We start from the raw sequence: 17,410 nt of genomic DNA, 5'->3' as shown, positions 1-17,410 counted from the left end.
ATTTAAGGCTATGGATGGGGGTCTTAAGCTTGGAAATTACACCAGAAAAATGATCAAGCAGTAGTTTCAGAATGCTCTTGGCTGCCTACTTTTTACCGCTTGATTTACACACACAATCAGTACTTCAAAAAGGCTTTAGCAATTAGGATAACGTACATTCACTTTCAGGGAGAAAGGCCACAAGAAATAAGAACTAGCTTTTGGTCTCTTTTAGGGAGGTGGAGAGGAGTCTGCCTCTCCTGCCTCTTCTCTCCCCTCTTCCCCTGGGTTCATTAAGCTAGCTGGTGAACAGAGGAGGTGAGGAAGAGGGCGAGGTCTTACACTTCTGCCTGACCTCGTGCCCTGCAGACCATACAGGTCACATGTTCTTATCTTCACACTGCACTCCGCCTGGCTAGGCTCTGACCCTTCTACCATTGCCATGGAAACATAAATATTAATTGGCTCAGAGAGGATTAGAATGCAAAAAGATATTAGGGACAGTATGTCTGTCCTTGTGCATACTGTATGTACTGATTGTGTGCGTCTCTGCAAGTCTATTAGCTTAACCTGCGTGGTACAGTATGTTCAAGAATTGATCCTATTGTTAAGGGGAAATGGGTGACTGGGCTCTTTATATGTGTGTGACACTCTAGCCCAGTCAGTTACCACTGGTTGGCTAGTGGCTGGTTGGTAGTTTCAGCAGATGTTGTCTGACAGTTTGGCCGATTGCAAGCCCCTGTGGGTGAAGAGAGTTAGAAGAGAGAACAGCCACCCACTGTCACCACTGTGTCAGTGATGGACAGCATATGTGAGCAAAGTGACAATGGAATGCAGCCCAGCAATGGGTTTGTTTGTTTGGGTCTATGTGAGTACGTCTGTGTCGAGGTAGGTTTTGGGTATATCTGAGGATATAAATGTCTAGTCCAGCTACATGCTACTGCTACTGTGTTGTGTGCACCTGTGTATCACGCTAGCCTCTCCATCTCTGTGTTTGTGTTTCTCTGCGTGACTGTGTAAAGTGTTTCGAGATGTGTGATTTGATTGACAGATGTTGAAACTCATGTGACATACCTTAGCAGATGTTACCTCCATGTATGGCATCCCCATTCACATCAGGAAGAACAGATTTACCCAAATAAATAATAATGTCGCTGCCTAGCGGAGTGACAGATGTGGAGTGGAGAGCTTACTCTAGTCAACCAGGCTGCTCTCAACAGTGTTGAATGTAAACACACTGGTGCTGCCATTCTCTGTCAGCACATATTTATATCTCTGGTGGTTTCACCTCTTCTCTCTTTAACTCCTATAACTGGATGTAGGGCAAGCATGTTTGACATGGAGGATGATATCTAAGAGTAAACAACCACTTCATTCTCCAGTGACGTGATTTGAAGCCTGGACAGAGCTGTGTGAGTGTAGCCTATTTGTGTGAGTGAGTTAGATGTTACAGCGAGGTGGGATCTTACGGTTGGTTGAGGGATATGTATCTATGGGTTTTCCCAACACGCTCTCCCTCGTTCCGAATGTGTGAAATTACGTGATGGTTAACGGGGAGACCACTAGCTCACATTGAGCCCAGAGTGTTGATAATTATCCCGGTCGGGCCAAAGATCTGACACCTTTTTTTTTCAAATGGCAATTTAATGATGTGTCCCTCCTCCTTAGGAGAGAAATAACCAGTGTGAGAGATATTAGCACACAGAGAAAGATCAAGGGAAAGGCCTTCCCAGTTCATTTGTAAGTGGGCGTGAGGAGCGCTTGTGAAGCCGTAAATCTGTACTTAAATTAAATCCACGCAATTAAAATGCCTTATTAGTCAGAGATAGCTAAATGTTGTCCCCCTGTGGGGCTCCGCCTTCATCTCGGCACTGCAGCGGGCAGCTCCCTAACTCCATCTTCAGCCAACCTGAAGGATTCTCAGAGAGGATTCAGGGCTAGCCTTAATTAACCCTACTTTATTATTAAACTGGCCATGCACTGGGTGAACTCTAGGCATCCCTGTGAGCTAGGATTACCCCAGTTTGAGTTCGCTATCTGAGAGGTGCATAGATGCATTTCAAGGGGTGAGGACAGATGCAGAATCTCCTCTCCATCTCCTCAGATGTTTTACAATGCCGTCACGCCTAATACTCTGTTTCTCACTTTCTCTCTTTCTTAGACCACAGAAACCCTCAGTTCAGAGCAAATCCATGATGCAGACTTTCTCTCTCTTCTGCTCTCTCTTACTCTCTCTCTCTGTTTCCACCCCCACCCTCTCTCTCGATGCATCCATCTGGATAGCACCCTTATCAGACACATTCACACAGACACACACAGTGCAGAGACATCTTCTACTATCTGATTCAAAACACTACCAGACATTTCTCACTAACATCCTCTGTTGCAGGAAACAATGTAGAATTAGGAGGAAGTATTTCATAGCAGACCAAGACCCTAATTTACCTTGAGGGGAAAGACCGATCAATTGTCAGCAAATATTTTGTTAGTAGATACTGGAGAGAGATATCCCAGTGAGGGAAATTCACCAGGTAATGAGTAATTCTAATACACCTGGAGCAACAGCAAGACTCCCACTGGGGTGATCGAGTCAACACAGGGAGGACAAGGAAGAAAGCAGAGAAGCAAACGACTTCAATTAGCACACTGACTCTAATGAAATTGAGGGTCTTCGAACCGGGACACAGGGATTGATTTAATTGACATAGCATTCTTAGACAGAATAGTCAAGGCTTACCATCCGAGATTGGCTGGCCTGGCCTTGCATTAAGGTATTGGCAAATGTGGATGACCTCAGAGATTGACTTGCCGGGGCTGGTTGGTCTCAGAGACCCTATATTGGGTGTGAATGGTGAGAATGTAAAGTGAAATCCCAGTGCACTCTGCACTGCCGCTGTGTTGAAGTGGGCAATTTACAACTAACTTTCCCCTGATTACCTGTTACGAGAGATTACAGCTGGAGACCAAGTGAGGCTCCCAGGGCACATTCAAACCCACAGCCTTGCCAGAGCAAATGTACAGACAGGTTGTCATGGTAACTAATATGTGGCACCTGTACACAGGAAAAATTACAATGATAATGATCTTCAAGCCCAATGTGCTTCCTTATAATATGATTCCCTCTTCCCCATGTCGATTTGATCAAATTACCTGGCAATGCTGACTTGCTTGTTGATGCAGTCAGAATAATATTAGAAAGTGACACTCTCCCAGCATCTATCTGAAACTAATGTAAAGCTGAGCCTTTGGTTACCTATGTTCCATTCTCATTTCTCTGCAGACAGATGCTTTCTGTGGGCTGCCCATGGTAAGATTCCCACTTTTATGTAAAAATACAAAAGAGAAGCTCCTTTAGGTAAAACTCTGGAGGCTCAGGTCCCTGATGGCATTGCCTTTAGCTCAGATATTTTATCACCACACACCCCAGCCTCTTTACCTTCTGCCAGGCGGATTAGTGCTTTTATCAATAAGCAGCTTAGCGCCAAAGCGTCCCTCAATAATATGCCACGGTATTTTCTCTCCTGCTGGTTTAACTTCTAGACTCCTCTCTCTTCCCCATCTCCCTCGATCTTCCTCTCTTTCTCTTGCACTCTTCTCTCTCTTCCTCACTTTTTCTAACTCTGAATATTGTTAATTCTCTTCTCGTCTGTAACTTGGAGCAGTATGAAATCTGTGTATTGTGTAACTAAGCTAATTTTCAAAAGAGAACTGTTTTCTTAAAGCCAGATAGCTATCGTGTTTACTTAGTCAGTGAACGCGCTCCCATCTCTGCAGTGAGGGAATTGAAAAAGATAAAAACCCAGACTAGACTGTCTCTAACCAAGCATCAGGATGGTGCATGCCAATGGAAATGTACAGAACCTCCAGAATGTTTAACATTGCAGAGGTGTTTTATCCCTTGTACACAGAGAGAGTGATGGAGAGGGAGAGAGATAGAGAGAGAGGGGGGTATGGGATGAGACGAGACGAGGGGTGAATGAGTGAGAGGTGAAAAAAGGAAGAAAGAGGGAAGGGTGTGTATTTGTCTACAGGTCATATTAGGAACACAGACAGAGACAGAAAAGTGGGGAGGAGAACAACAGACCCGTCCGACATGTAACCTCATTAGAGGTCCTGTATAGAGCACCATAAAATCCATTAAGACCCATTAGGAAAGTATACAGTCACACATACACCTTGAAGGCCACTCAGCCACAGAGGTGCCCAGTTACACAGATTCAATCAAGCTTATTTATTTAATTGTAGATTTAAATGTCATATTTGCATAATACCCAAGTCAGCATAAGGCTATATTTCACTGGAAATCTTTAACCCAATGGATTTTTATTCGTTATGCTGTGGTATCTGACTACATGAGGCTCATTTTAATAAATTTTTATTAATATGATAATACCAATTTATACAGTGTTTCAATAAGTTAGCCAGGACATGGATTGTTGGCAGTAATTGTTGTGATGTAGATTTTATTGGTAACCGTTATGCACATGACTGATTCGTTTTCTCATGTGTTTACAGTGTTTTTATCTCTGAAGTTGATTGCTGATTTGCTTTCCTGAGGTCTGGGCTTGGCAGCAACTTCGGTTAAATAAGCTACCCGTAGTATAACGTCATGTAACCAAGAAAAAAATGCTCAACATTAAAGATGAATGACATGAATAATGTAATATACTCTGACTTAAAAGCAGACCAGAATGCATCAGAAATAGTGTATTGTGTGCTTGTCCTGAAGTTTACCCCACTAAACTGCACTCCAACATACAGCACCTCCTCTCTGTACTCATTTCTGGGGGAACACTGTATGCAGCTGTGAGGGCTCTGCACACTGCCTCTCGAGTGATTAGTGCAATGCTAATTACGTTTGATGAGTTTGACCCAAATCTTTGAAAGGCAGACGTGTTTAAGGCAGAGATTGGGAATTTCTAAATCCAAAATAGCTGATTCCCTGACTTGGCTGTAAATGATTGTTTCCTGGTGCATCGCTGTGGATAATGATCCACTTTTCAAAATCACCCAAAAGCCCTGAAAAAAAACACTCTTCAATAAGTAATTGCATAATTTAATTTCCCTTGCTGACCAATGCTGGCTGACATGAGAAGTGATCATTATTTATTTCTGTGTCTTCGCCACACTAGGGACCAAAGATACTAAAACATTTCATAAATATTGAACCCTGCTGGCTCTTGGGTTCCTGCAAAAAGATGTTCACTGCTGTTTCATGTTGGCCCTGAAGAACATGACTTAATTGCATAAATCTTTGAAAATGGGATGATAGGGAAGAACTTAGCATCTATGACAATGGGAATTGTTCTGATGGCTCGGCCTGCCTGTATCAGAGTCAAACACAACTTTGTTGAACTCAATATGTTCCAGCATGACAGATGAAAAGAAGCCTTGGAATAGATGAAGACAAAACCTTCCATGCTCAGCTTTAATGGCCTATGCGACCAAGCTTTTAATTGTGTTTCTTAGTCAAAAGGACAGTTTATTGTGCATGCTGCTCTTAGACATGTTAATGTACATCAATCTCTTTCGGCTTACACTGCATGAGTGTGGCTCTGAAGGTATTTGTTTAGCCTACGGTGAAAAGTAATGATCAGCTCATGTATTTTAAAGGTGTAGGCTAATATTCCTCAGGCTAGGGCCTGTAGGGCATGCAGGTGTTATCAGGGTGCTCCAACTCAGTCTTGATTAACCTTCTGAAGATATCTGTCCGTTGCTTAATTGGTATGCAGCAGAATCATGATTATATTGGGGAATACTGATTTACTGTAGGCATGATGGATAGCTAGTGCCTGAAGTCTTTAACATTTCTCAATGTTAACGATTTTCCTCAATGTTATGGTTTCATCTCAATATCATGTTTGGAAATCCATTTAATACAGTATGAAGTACTTTTTTTATGTTATTAATGCATTTCTTCTCTCTACCAAATGGAGCTCCTTTCACTCTATTGACTTTACCAAACCATTACCTACTCAGATGTTTGTCTTTAGGCCTACTGAGAGATGATTATTTTCATGGTGGTTTTACACTGTTATCTCCACACAGGGCAAATGGAGAGGGAGAAGATCAGAGATGAGTGGGTTTGTGTGTGTGTGTGAGAGAGAGATGGACGAAGCACCAGTGTTAATTATCTGTTTAAAAACACTTGTCTGGATGATGAAATCCAATTAAAGTGCTTTAAAACAAGCAAGAAAATTGGATAAATACTGTAGTATGTGAGGCTATAAGGAGATAGGATTGAATGGGAGAGAGAGGCATGAGATGGGTAATTTGCCTCAGTGTCTCTGTCTATTGGTGGTAAAATACTCTTCCTCTTCCGCTCTCTCACCGTTGGACCAGCTCTTGGCTGGAAGAGACCACTATAGAGGACCCAACACAAACACATAACCTCTAATAATACACATACTATAAATCATAATAAAAATATTACCCTAGTTGTTTAATTGCTCAGGAGACATCATTATCCAGCATGGCTGAATAACATATCTCTGGGTTTTACATATTACACAGTTGAGTGCACACCACAGACAATTCAGGTTAATTACCGTCGCTCAAGGATACACAGTGGTGTCCCCATCTGAGGATTCAACCTGCAGCCTCCAGCTCTTAAGTCTGGTTGCCACATATGCCATGCCAAATAGGTTTTTTCTCTGCTTCGACAGAGAGGTTTTCACTGAGGACGCAGACTATACCATTCATTACATGGAGGTGGTCGCAGGCGACTCTCAGCCAATAAATGAGTTTGTCCAATTCTGCCTGCGATGCATCAGGAGTGCTATGTCAGCATCCACTCTGCTCCTGGACCAGGGATACATACAGGGAGGAGGGAAGGGGGGCCATGGGTGCACTGGGCAAACGTAACCACTGTTTTTCCAGCATATAAGCTACTGCTTCATCAAAGCAAAACGTCCATTTATCCTCTCCAACCTCCGTCTTTTTTTCCTTAGGGCGTTCAGGCTTTGTAAGAATTAATGAGATTACATGGACGTACTTTATTATCAAACACACTCCAATATGATAATTCTGTCTATTACGTTTTTATATTTGTGTTCTAAATGAGATTTCAATAGCATTGCTGAGTGGTAAAGTATTTATTTTACGTGGAACGAGGCTAAACATACTAGGACTTTCCATTCTGGACATATGCCTATATACTGTACTGAGTGTCGTTAAAATACTGTGTCCATGCAAGCAGAAAGAATACTGTGTGTGCAAAATGAACTGTAGCTCAGGGTGGATCCTCATCTTCAGTTCTGGAATGAGGGGCAAGTGTAGGGTGAAAGGGAGGTGGATGGATGGACGGGAGGATGGTTGGATGGAGTGGGGGGTGGATGGAGTGTGGGGGGGGTTGTGGGGCAGGGCCTGTCCTCGCTTTTATGAAGGAGAAGCAAACCAATCTGACAGTGACAAATGAACCATCTCCTCTCCCCCAACTGCCAGCCTCATCCCTCTCAACCTCCTCCACCACCCTTATAATCTTTCTTTCTTTCCTCCCTCCCTGACTCTTATATCCACCTGTCCTACATATACTCCTTTCTTTCCACTTCTCTCTTGCTTTTACTCTCTTGCATTTACTCTCTCGCTCCTGCTTCTGCTCTTACTCTCTCTCTTTTGCTTTTAGCCTCCCTCTCTCCTCTAACTTGCTCTCATTCTCCCTTCTCCTTCCTTGTTGTATAAGCACAGGAAGCTTTTGCCATGGAAAAGGTCTTTGTACATGATATATATTATTCCCGTGTGCTCAGCCTAATATTCAAGCTGCTAATACAACATTTAAATCCCATAGATTGCCTAGGGCTGTATCACAACTTGTATTGCATTTCAATAGTATGGTTACAGTCTAGTGCTATTTAACTAAAGGCAGGATAAAAGGTATATTTCATCTGTGATTATTGTTGAGCTTTAATCATCGTCCTGCTTCCCTAATAGACTTTCTTTTCTTGAGTGTTGAAATGGGATGCCAGGCAGAGAAGGCAATTAATTGCTTGGCTTCCTTTGCTGTTGTTCTGTGTATTGGGCTGAAGCCTGATAAGGGAGAGAGCAGCAGGGCCACCGTGATATGCTGTGGAGCTGTCTGTCTTAATCTTCCCAGATCCACCATGCCCATGCTAATACAGCAGCTCCAGTCTGCTGAAGACTACCCATTGTTAGGCAATAGTAAGAGGACTATAAAATCCAATACTCAATATGATCAACACAATAGAGTAGAGCAGTTACAGTACAGCCTGTACAAAGCCTACACATTCTTGTTCATAAATGCAATACAGCGAGCAGGCAACTGATAGTTTATTATAATGCAAATTGTACGGCCTGTACTGCAATAGTATACAGTGCAGTGCATACAAGATGAATGCAAATCTATCAGAATTGCAAGAGAAAATATTGCATATACAGTATAATGAAATCAGAGTAACAAAGTGTATGTATCAATCAACATATGGTCAAAACTACAAAGATTATACAGATGGATCCGGAAAAATATGTAGGTTCACCGGCCCAGTATGGACTTTCATTTAGAGAAGGGTCCGTTGTGGGCAATGGAAGGCATGACAAATATCACCCAAATATTGTTTATCAATTCTAGTGCAATTTAGCAAGGCTGATTCAATTATTTTTTTCATAACTAGGAAGTAGAAAATAAACCGTATTTGCTTCCTACTTTCTACATTGCACAGTCAATATTATGCAGCTCTCAATTTACTCATTTGTTGAACTCACTGTGTTTTTTGTATTTGCTATTGGCAACCGTTTCCATGTAAACCAACATTATCTTGCCATGCCTACCGATTTAAAAATCTGATTTTATCTTTCGCCTCGCCTTCTTGTATTCATGTCAGTGTACACAAAGCACTCCCAGCGAAGACTGAGATGGTGCACCACATTATTTTTTGCTCTCTCAACAAAATGATTATCAGAAACTGCAGGAAATCTCCTTGGGACAGATTGTCTCTGATTTGCAGCCATATGAAATGTCACCTGAGATTTGATAAGTATTATATGAAGCAGCCAGTCCCCTTTGGAGATTTCCACTGAGCTACAACATAGTGTCTGCTATTGTTCTGCTGATAGAATTGTGCCTTTCTGTGTGACCTGTGTCATTGTGTGATTAAGCTCATTATTATCCCTGGAGATGATTGTCACCCTCTATTGATACATGACTGAAGGCCTCATTATGCTGTTTAATTGTTGGCAGAAAAGCTATGGAACATGTTGACAGGGTTCATATATCTCATTCATACAGATCATTCATTACAGATCACGGAATGGTTCAATTGTGTGCAAAGTTGTCATCAAGGCAAAGGGTGGCTACTTTAAAGAATCTCAAATATAAAATGTACTGCTCAAAAAAATAAAGGGAACACTTAAACAACACATCCTAGATCTGAATGAAAGAAAAAATCTTATTAAATACTTTTTTCTTTACATAGTTGAATGTGCTGACAACAAAATCACACAAAAATAATCAATGGAAATCCAATTTATCAACCCATGGAGGTCTGGATTTGGAGTCACACTCAAAATTAAAGTGGAAAATCACACTACAGGCTGATCCAACTTTGATGTAATGTCCTTAAAACAAGTCAAAATGAGGCTCAGTAGTGTGTGTGGCCTCCACGTGCCTGTATGACCTCCCTACAACGCCTGGGCATGCTCCTGATGAGGTGGCGGATGGTCTCCTGAGGGATCTCCTCCCAGACCTGGACTAAAGCATCCGCCAACTCCTGGACAGTCTGTGGTGCAACGTGGCATTGGTGGATGGAGCGAGACATGATGTCCCAGATGTGCTCAATTGGATTCAGGTCTGGGGAACGGGCGGGCCAGTCCATAGCATCAATGCCTTCCTCTTGCAGGAACTGCTGACACACTCCAGCCACATGAGGTCTAGCATTGTCTTGCATTAGGAGGAACCCAGGGCCAACCGCACCAGCATATGGTCTCACAAGGGGTCTGATGATCTCATCTCGGTACCTAATGGCAGTCAGGCTACCTCTGGCGAGCACATGGAGGGCTGTGCGGCCCCCCAAAGAAATGCCACCCCACACCATGACTGACCCACTGCCAAACCGGTCATGCTGGAGGATGTTGCAGGCAGCAGAACGTTCTCCACAGTGTCTCCAGACTCTGTCACGTATGTCATGTGCTCAGTGTGAACCTGCTTTCATCTGTGAAGACCACAGGGCGCCAGTGGCGAATTTGCCAATCTTGGTGTTCTCTGGCAAATGCCAAACGTCCTGCACGGTGTTGGGCTGTAAGCACAACCCCCACATGTGGACGTCGGGCCCTCATGGAGTCTGTTTCTGACCGTTTGAGCAGACACATGCACATTTGTGGCCTGCTGGAGGTCATTTTGCAGGGCTCTGGCAGTGCTTCTCCTGCTCCTCCTTGCACAAAGGCGGAGGTACCGGTCCTGCTGCTGGGTTGTTGCCCTCCTACGGCCTCCTCCACGTCTCCTGATGTACTGGCCTGTCTCCTGGTAGCGCCTCCATGCTCTGAACACTACGCTGACAGACACAGCAAACCTTCTTGCCACAGCTCGCATTGATGTGCCATCCTGGATGAACTGCACTACCTGAGCCACTTGTGTGGGTTGTAGACTCCGTCTCATGTTACCACTAGAGTGAAAGCACCGCCAGCATTCAAAAGTGACCAAAACATCAGCCAGGAAGCATTGGAACTGAGAAGTGGTCTGTGGTTACCACCTGCAGAACCACTCCTTTATTGGGGGTGTCTTGCTAATTGCCTATAATTTCCACCTGTTGTCTATTCCATTTGCACAACAGCATGTGAAATTTATTGTCAATCAGTGTTGCTTCCTAAGTGGACAGTTTGATTTCACAGAAGTGTGATTGACTTGGAGTTACATTGTGTTGTTTAAGTGTTCCCTTTATTTTTTTGAGCAGTGTATATTTAGATTTGTTTAACACTTTTTTGATTACTACGTGATTCCATATGTGTTATTTCATAGTTTTAATGTCTTCACTATTATTCTACAATGTGTAAAATTGTAAAAATAAAGAAAAACCCTGGAATGAATAGGTGTGTCAACTTTTGACTGGTACTGTATATACATAAGGTATTTGTATACATTTGCAAAGATGTCTAAAAACCTGTTTTTGCTTTGTCATTATGGGGTATTGTGTGTAGATTGATGAGGATAAGGCTGTAATGTAACAAATGTGAAAAAAGTAAAGGGATCTGAATACTTTCCGAGCGCACTCTATATATATATATATATATATATATATATATATATATATATATATATATATATATATAGTGCGCTCGGAAAGTATTTAGATCCCTTTACTTTTATATATATATAGTTTACATACACTTTAGCCAAATACATTTAAACTCAGTTTTTCACAATTCCTGATATTTAATCCTAGTAAAAATTCCCTGTCTTAGGTCAGTTAGGATCACCACTTTATTTTAAGAATGTGAAATATCAGAATAATAGAAGAGATTGATTTATTTCAGCTTTTATTTCTTTCATCACATTCCCAGTGGGTCAGACATTTACATACACTCAATTAGTATATGGTAGCATTAGCCTTTAAATTGTTTAACTTGGGTCAAACGTTTCGGGTAGCCTTCCACAAGTTTCCCACAATAAGTTGGGTGAATTTTGGCCAATTCCACATGACAGAGCTGGTGTAACTGAATCAGGTTTGTAGGCCTCTTTGCATGCACATGCTTTTTGAGTTCTGCTAAAAACATTTTCTATAGGATTGAGGTCAGGGCTTTGTGATGGCTACTCCAATACCTTGACTTTGTTGTCCTTAAGCCATTTTGCCACAACTTTGGAAGTATGCTTGGGGTCATTGTCCATTTGCGACCAAGCTTTAACTTCCTGAATGATGTCTTCAGATGTTGCTTCAATATATCCACATAATTTTCCTTCCGCATGATTTCATCCATTTTGTGAAGTGCACCAGTCCCTCCTGCAGCAAAGCACCCCCATAACATGATACTGCCACCCCCGTCCTTCACAGTTGGGATGGTGTTTTTCTGCTTGCAAGCCTCCCCGTTTATCCTCCAAACATAACGATGGTCATTATGGCCAAACAGTTCTATTTTTGTTTCATCAGATCAGACCAAAAAGTACAATCTTTGTCCCCATGTGCAGTTGCAAACCATAGTCTGGCTTTTTTATGGCGGTTTTGGAGCAGTGGCTTCTTCCTTGCTGAGCGGCCTTTCAGGTTATGTCGATATAGGACTTGTTTTACTGTGGATATAGATACTTTTGTACCTGTTTCCTCCAGAATCTTCACAAGGTAATTTGCTGTTGTTGTGGGATTGACTTGCACTTTTCGCACCAAGGTATTTTCATCTCTAGGAGACAGAATGCGTCGCCTTCCTGAGCGGGATGACGGCTGCTTGGTCCAATGGTGTTTATACTTGCATACTATTGTTTGTACAGATGAACGTGGTACCTTCAGGTGTTTTGAATTTGCTCACAAGGATGAACCAGACTTGTGGAGGTCTACAATTTTCTTCTGAGGTCTTGGCTGATTTCTTTTGATTTTCCCATGATGTCAAGCAAAGAGGCACTTAGTTTGAAGGTAGGCCTTGAAATACATCCACAGGTACACCTCCAATTGACTCAAAGTTTGTAAAGCTATAACATAATCTTCTGTAATTTTCCAAGCTGTTTAAAGGCACAGTCAACTTAGTGTATAATCTTCTGACCCACTGGAATTGTGATATACTAGATGTCCTAACCGACTGGCCAAAACTGTAGTTTGTTAACAAGACGTTTGTGGAGTGGTTGAAAAACAAGTTTTAATGACTCCAACCTAAGTGTATGTAAACTTCCGACTTCAACTGTATATATATATTTTTCCACTAACCCCCGAGGTGCCTTATTTATTTTATAAACCGGTTGCCAAAACAGCAAGGAATGGAATGACACATCTAAATTGAAAATGTTGCTTTACACTTCTACAGTGACTAACACACGCAAATTATTTGTTCATGTTGATCTAAATGAAAAAATTGTCCCATGTTATCAGTGGTTGTTGGCTTGCCCATGTTGTCGTTTGTTGCCTCCAATCTGCTGGAAATGGAAGCCGTTCTTTTAGCTGGGGGAGCTGATGCTGAGTTCTCAGATAGAATAGTGCTCCACTGCTTCCTCGCATCCAGATTTGGCCTTCAGTAACTTTGAAGAGAGGTTTTGGATCTGTGTTCGCTGACAGACATTATTTGTCATTGCCTCTAATCCGGCATCCAACAGATTCTGGATCATAGTGGTTCAGAGGCAGTGGTTTGTGTAAATCGGTGACGTGACAGCAATTTTGCAGATCTTTGCCTTGACAGCTTTGCACACTCTTGGCATTCTCCTCAACCAGCTTCACGAGGTAGTCACCTGGAATGAATTTCAATTAACAGGTGTGCCTTGGAAAGAAATTCCACAAAATAACTGTTCACTTAATGTGTTTGAGCCAATAAGTTGTGTTGTGACAAGGTAGGGGTGGTATACACAAAGATAGACCTATTTGGTAAAACACCACCTCAATATTATGGCAAGATCAGCTCAAATAAGCAAAGAGAAACAACAGTCCATTACTTTAAGGCATTTAGGTCAGTCAATCTGGAAAATTTCAAGAACTTTTATGGTTTCTTCAAGTGCAGTTGCAAAAACCATCAAGCACCCTGACTAAACTGGCTCTCATGAGGACCGCCACAGGAAAGGAAGACCCAGAGTTACCTCTGCTGCAGAGGATAAGTTCACTAGATTTACCAGACTCTGAAATGTCAGCCCAAATAAATGCTTCATTGAGTTCAAGTAACAAATTCATCTCAAGTGTTCAACATATGTGGGAACTCCTTCAAGGCTGTCGGGAAAATCATTACAGATGAAGCTGGTTGAGAGAATGCCAAGAGTGTACAAAGCTGTCATCAAGGCTATTTAAAAAAAATCTAAAATATAGTTTAACACGTGTTGGTTACTACATGATTTCATATGTGTTATTTCATAGTTTGATGTCTTCACTTTTATTCTACAATGTAAAAAATATATATATATATATATAGTTTTTACATTTTTTATAATACATTTTACTTTATTATTTTACCCTATCCTACAATCCCTCCCCTAATTGGAGTAAACTAATGGACAACAACACTTAGGCTTCTACTTCCAGTTTATACATACTATATATATATTTTACGGACACAGTATATTTAACATTAGTTATATTTTGTTTGTTTTTAGTCCCATTCTTTAGCTATCCTCAACCCTTCCCATCTATTTTTGAAGACCATTCAGTTTTGATTGATATTTGCCATATATTTTTCAACTGTGCTGTGATGTATCACAAAAGTTCTGAACCTTTCTATTCTCATAGTTTCTACAGATTGTAAATTAAATAAACATTTTTGCAAAGATTATTTGTATATTATTGATGAATTGACTAGGACACAGAAGTGCTATTTGCAGAGTTAACTCCTGAACCTGCATCAAAAAACAAGCTATGTATGGACAGTACCAAAACAAATTATCTAATGATTCTGTATCTTCGCAGCAAAATCTGCAGAGTTAGGATGGTTGTATCCCCCATATACAGTACATAACATTCTATTGGGTGCAATAATTTTGTATAATCATTTATGTGGAAAAATTCTTACACAATATGACCCTAGATACATTTTTTTTAACAGTTCATAAATCATGTGCCATGGAATCGGTACATAAAAAATCTCTTCCCAACCATTTTTTTGTCCTTAAGTTAAACTAGTATACTTTTTTATTTATCACAATTTTCTTTAACCAATTTTGGTATGTAATGCAGGGCTGACAGACAAGTTCCTTACTTTCTTCCCCTTCCACTTGCCTCTTACATTTTTGCGGTAATTTTGGGCAGACATTTCCATATATATTTTTGTCAGCTGTGTGTGTAACATAACTCCAACAGTCCTATTTATCATATAATTGACAAAGATTATACCGTTTTTAAACATGTTTTTTTCCTATCAATTAGTATATTTGAGTTTAACCATAATATTTGTTCTGTCATTTCTGGTGGATTAAATAGAAATTGCAACCAATTTTCTATGACTTGTTTCAAAAAATATTTTGGAGATTTCATTTTCAAATAGCCGAAAGTGAGAGGTTGTAATCTGAATAAAGGGAAAAAAGGCCATTCTTGAACACGGGGTGAGCCATTCTTACTAATCTGCTAGACAACCAGTTTGGATTTAAGTATAGCTTTTGTATGACTGAAGCCTTTAGTTAGAGGTCTAATGCTTTCATATTTCATAATTTCTTCCCTCCGAGTTCATATCGGTTACATAAATAGGCCTGTTTACTTTTGTTTGCCTTGCCATTCCAAATAAGACTGACAATTTTTTTTAAACAAGTCATTAGGTGTAGGGCCATAAGCAAATAGGTAATGTGCGATATGACTAAAGAGTTAATCAGGAAGATTTTTTCCCTTCAAATAGACAGGTATTTCCTTTCCATAGGAGCAAGATCTTATCTACTTTTCTGTTTATTTCATTTTTTACACCTTTTTCTACACAATTTTGTGATGTCCAATTGGTAGTTACAGTCCCATCGCTACAATTCCCATATTCTGTTAGGGACAGACGTTCCGCTAGCGGAACGCCTCACCAATATCCAATGGTATCGCACAGCGCGAAATACAAATACCTAAAAAATGCTATAACTTCAATTTCTCAAACATATGACTATTTTACACCATTTAAAAGACAAGACTCTCCTTTATCTAACCACATTGTCTGATTTCAAAAAGGCTTTACAACGAAAACAAAACATTAGATTATGTCAGGAGAGTACCATCCCAAAAATAATCACACAGCCATTTTCAAAGCAAGCATATATGTCACAAAAACCAAAACCACAGCTAAATGCAGCACTAACCTTTGATGATCTTCATCAGATGACACTCCTAGGACATTATGTTATACAATGCATGCATGTTTTGTTCAATCAAGTTCATATTTATATCAAAAAACAGCTTTTTACATTAGCATGTGATGTTCAGAACTAGCCTACCCACCGCAAACTTCCAGTGAATTTACTAAATTACTCACGATAAACGTTGACAAAAAACCTAACAATCATTTTAAGAATTATAGATACAGAACTCCTTTATGCAATCGCGGTGTCAGATTTTAAAATAGTTTTTCGGTGAAAGCACATTTTGCAATATTCTGAGTACATAGCCCGGCCATCATGGCTAGCTAATTTGACACCCACCAGATTTGGCCCTCACCAAACTCAGATTACCTTTGCTGTTCTTTGTCAGAATGCACTCCCAGGACTTCTACTTCAACAACAAATGTTGTTTTGGTTCGAAATAATCCATAGTTATATCCAAATAGCTTCGTTTTGTTCGTGCGTTCAAGTCACTATCCGAAGGGTGACGCGCCGGCGCATTTCATGACAAAACATTTCAAAATATTCCATTACCGTACTTCGAAGCATGTCAAACGCTGTTTAAAATACATTTTTCTGCTATTTTTCTTCTAAAATAGCGATAATATTCCAACCGGGCGATGTTGTAATCGTTCAAACACTGAAAGAAAAAAATGGAGTCGTCTCGTGCACGCTCACTCCAGTGTCATTGTTCTCAGCAGGACCACTCACAAAAACTCCTGCTGTTTTTCGCCCAGAGACTGGAGAGCTCTCATTCCACTTTCTGGTGCCTTCTGAGAGCCAATGAAAGCCTTAGAAAATGTCACGTTACAGCAAAGATGCTGTATTTTTGATAGAGATGCCCTAGAAGGAGAACAAATTGTCAGACAGGGCACTTCCTGTATAGAATCTTTTCAGGTTTTGGCCTGCCTTATGAGTTCTGTTATACTCACAGACACCATTCAAACAGTTTTAGAAACTTTAGAGAGGTTTCTATCCAAATCTACTAATTATATGCATATTCTAGTTTCTGGGCAGGAGTAGTAACCAGATTAAATCGGGTACGTTTTTTATCCGGACGTGAAAATACTGGCCCCTATCCCAAACAGGATATGGACTCGGGAGAGGCGAAGGTCGAGAGCCGTGCGTCCTCCGAAACACGACCCCACCAAGCCACACTGCTTCTTGAAACAATGCTCACTTAACCCGGAAGCCAGCCACACCAATGTGTCTGAGAAAACACTTTACACCTGGCCACAGTGTCAGCGTGCACTGGACCCGCCACAGGAGACGCTAGAGCACGATGGGACAAGGACAACCCAGCTGGCCAAACCCTCCCCTAACCCGGATGACGCTGGGCTAATTGTGCGCCGCCTCATGGGTCTCCCCATCGCGGCCTGCTGTGACACAGCCTGGGATCAAAACAGGATCTGTAGTGACAGAGCTAGCACTGCGATGTTGCGCCACTCGGATGCCTGACCTTATCTACTTAAGCTAACTTTATATTCATTTTCAGATCATTTCTTTCAGGATATGAATACTGTCGTG

At 41.1% G+C, this 17,410-nt stretch overlaps 1 protein-coding gene across 2 annotated transcripts in view; it reads left to right on the top strand.

The window, feature by feature from the left end:
- The window catches only part of LOC115149139 (protocadherin-1-like), a 176,447-nt gene that overhangs the window by 29,773 nt on the left and 129,264 nt on the right, over positions 1-17,410 (top strand). The gene's annotated exons all lie outside the window — the stretch shown is intronic.

The sequence above is a fragment of the Salmo trutta genome, chromosome 15 (assembly GCF_901001165.1).
Source record: "Salmo trutta chromosome 15, fSalTru1.1, whole genome shotgun sequence".
NCBI lineage: Eukaryota > Metazoa > Chordata > Actinopteri > Salmoniformes > Salmonidae > Salmo > Salmo trutta.
The sequence above is the reverse complement of the archived record's forward strand: the minus strand, read 5'-3'. Positions and strand labels throughout refer to the sequence as shown.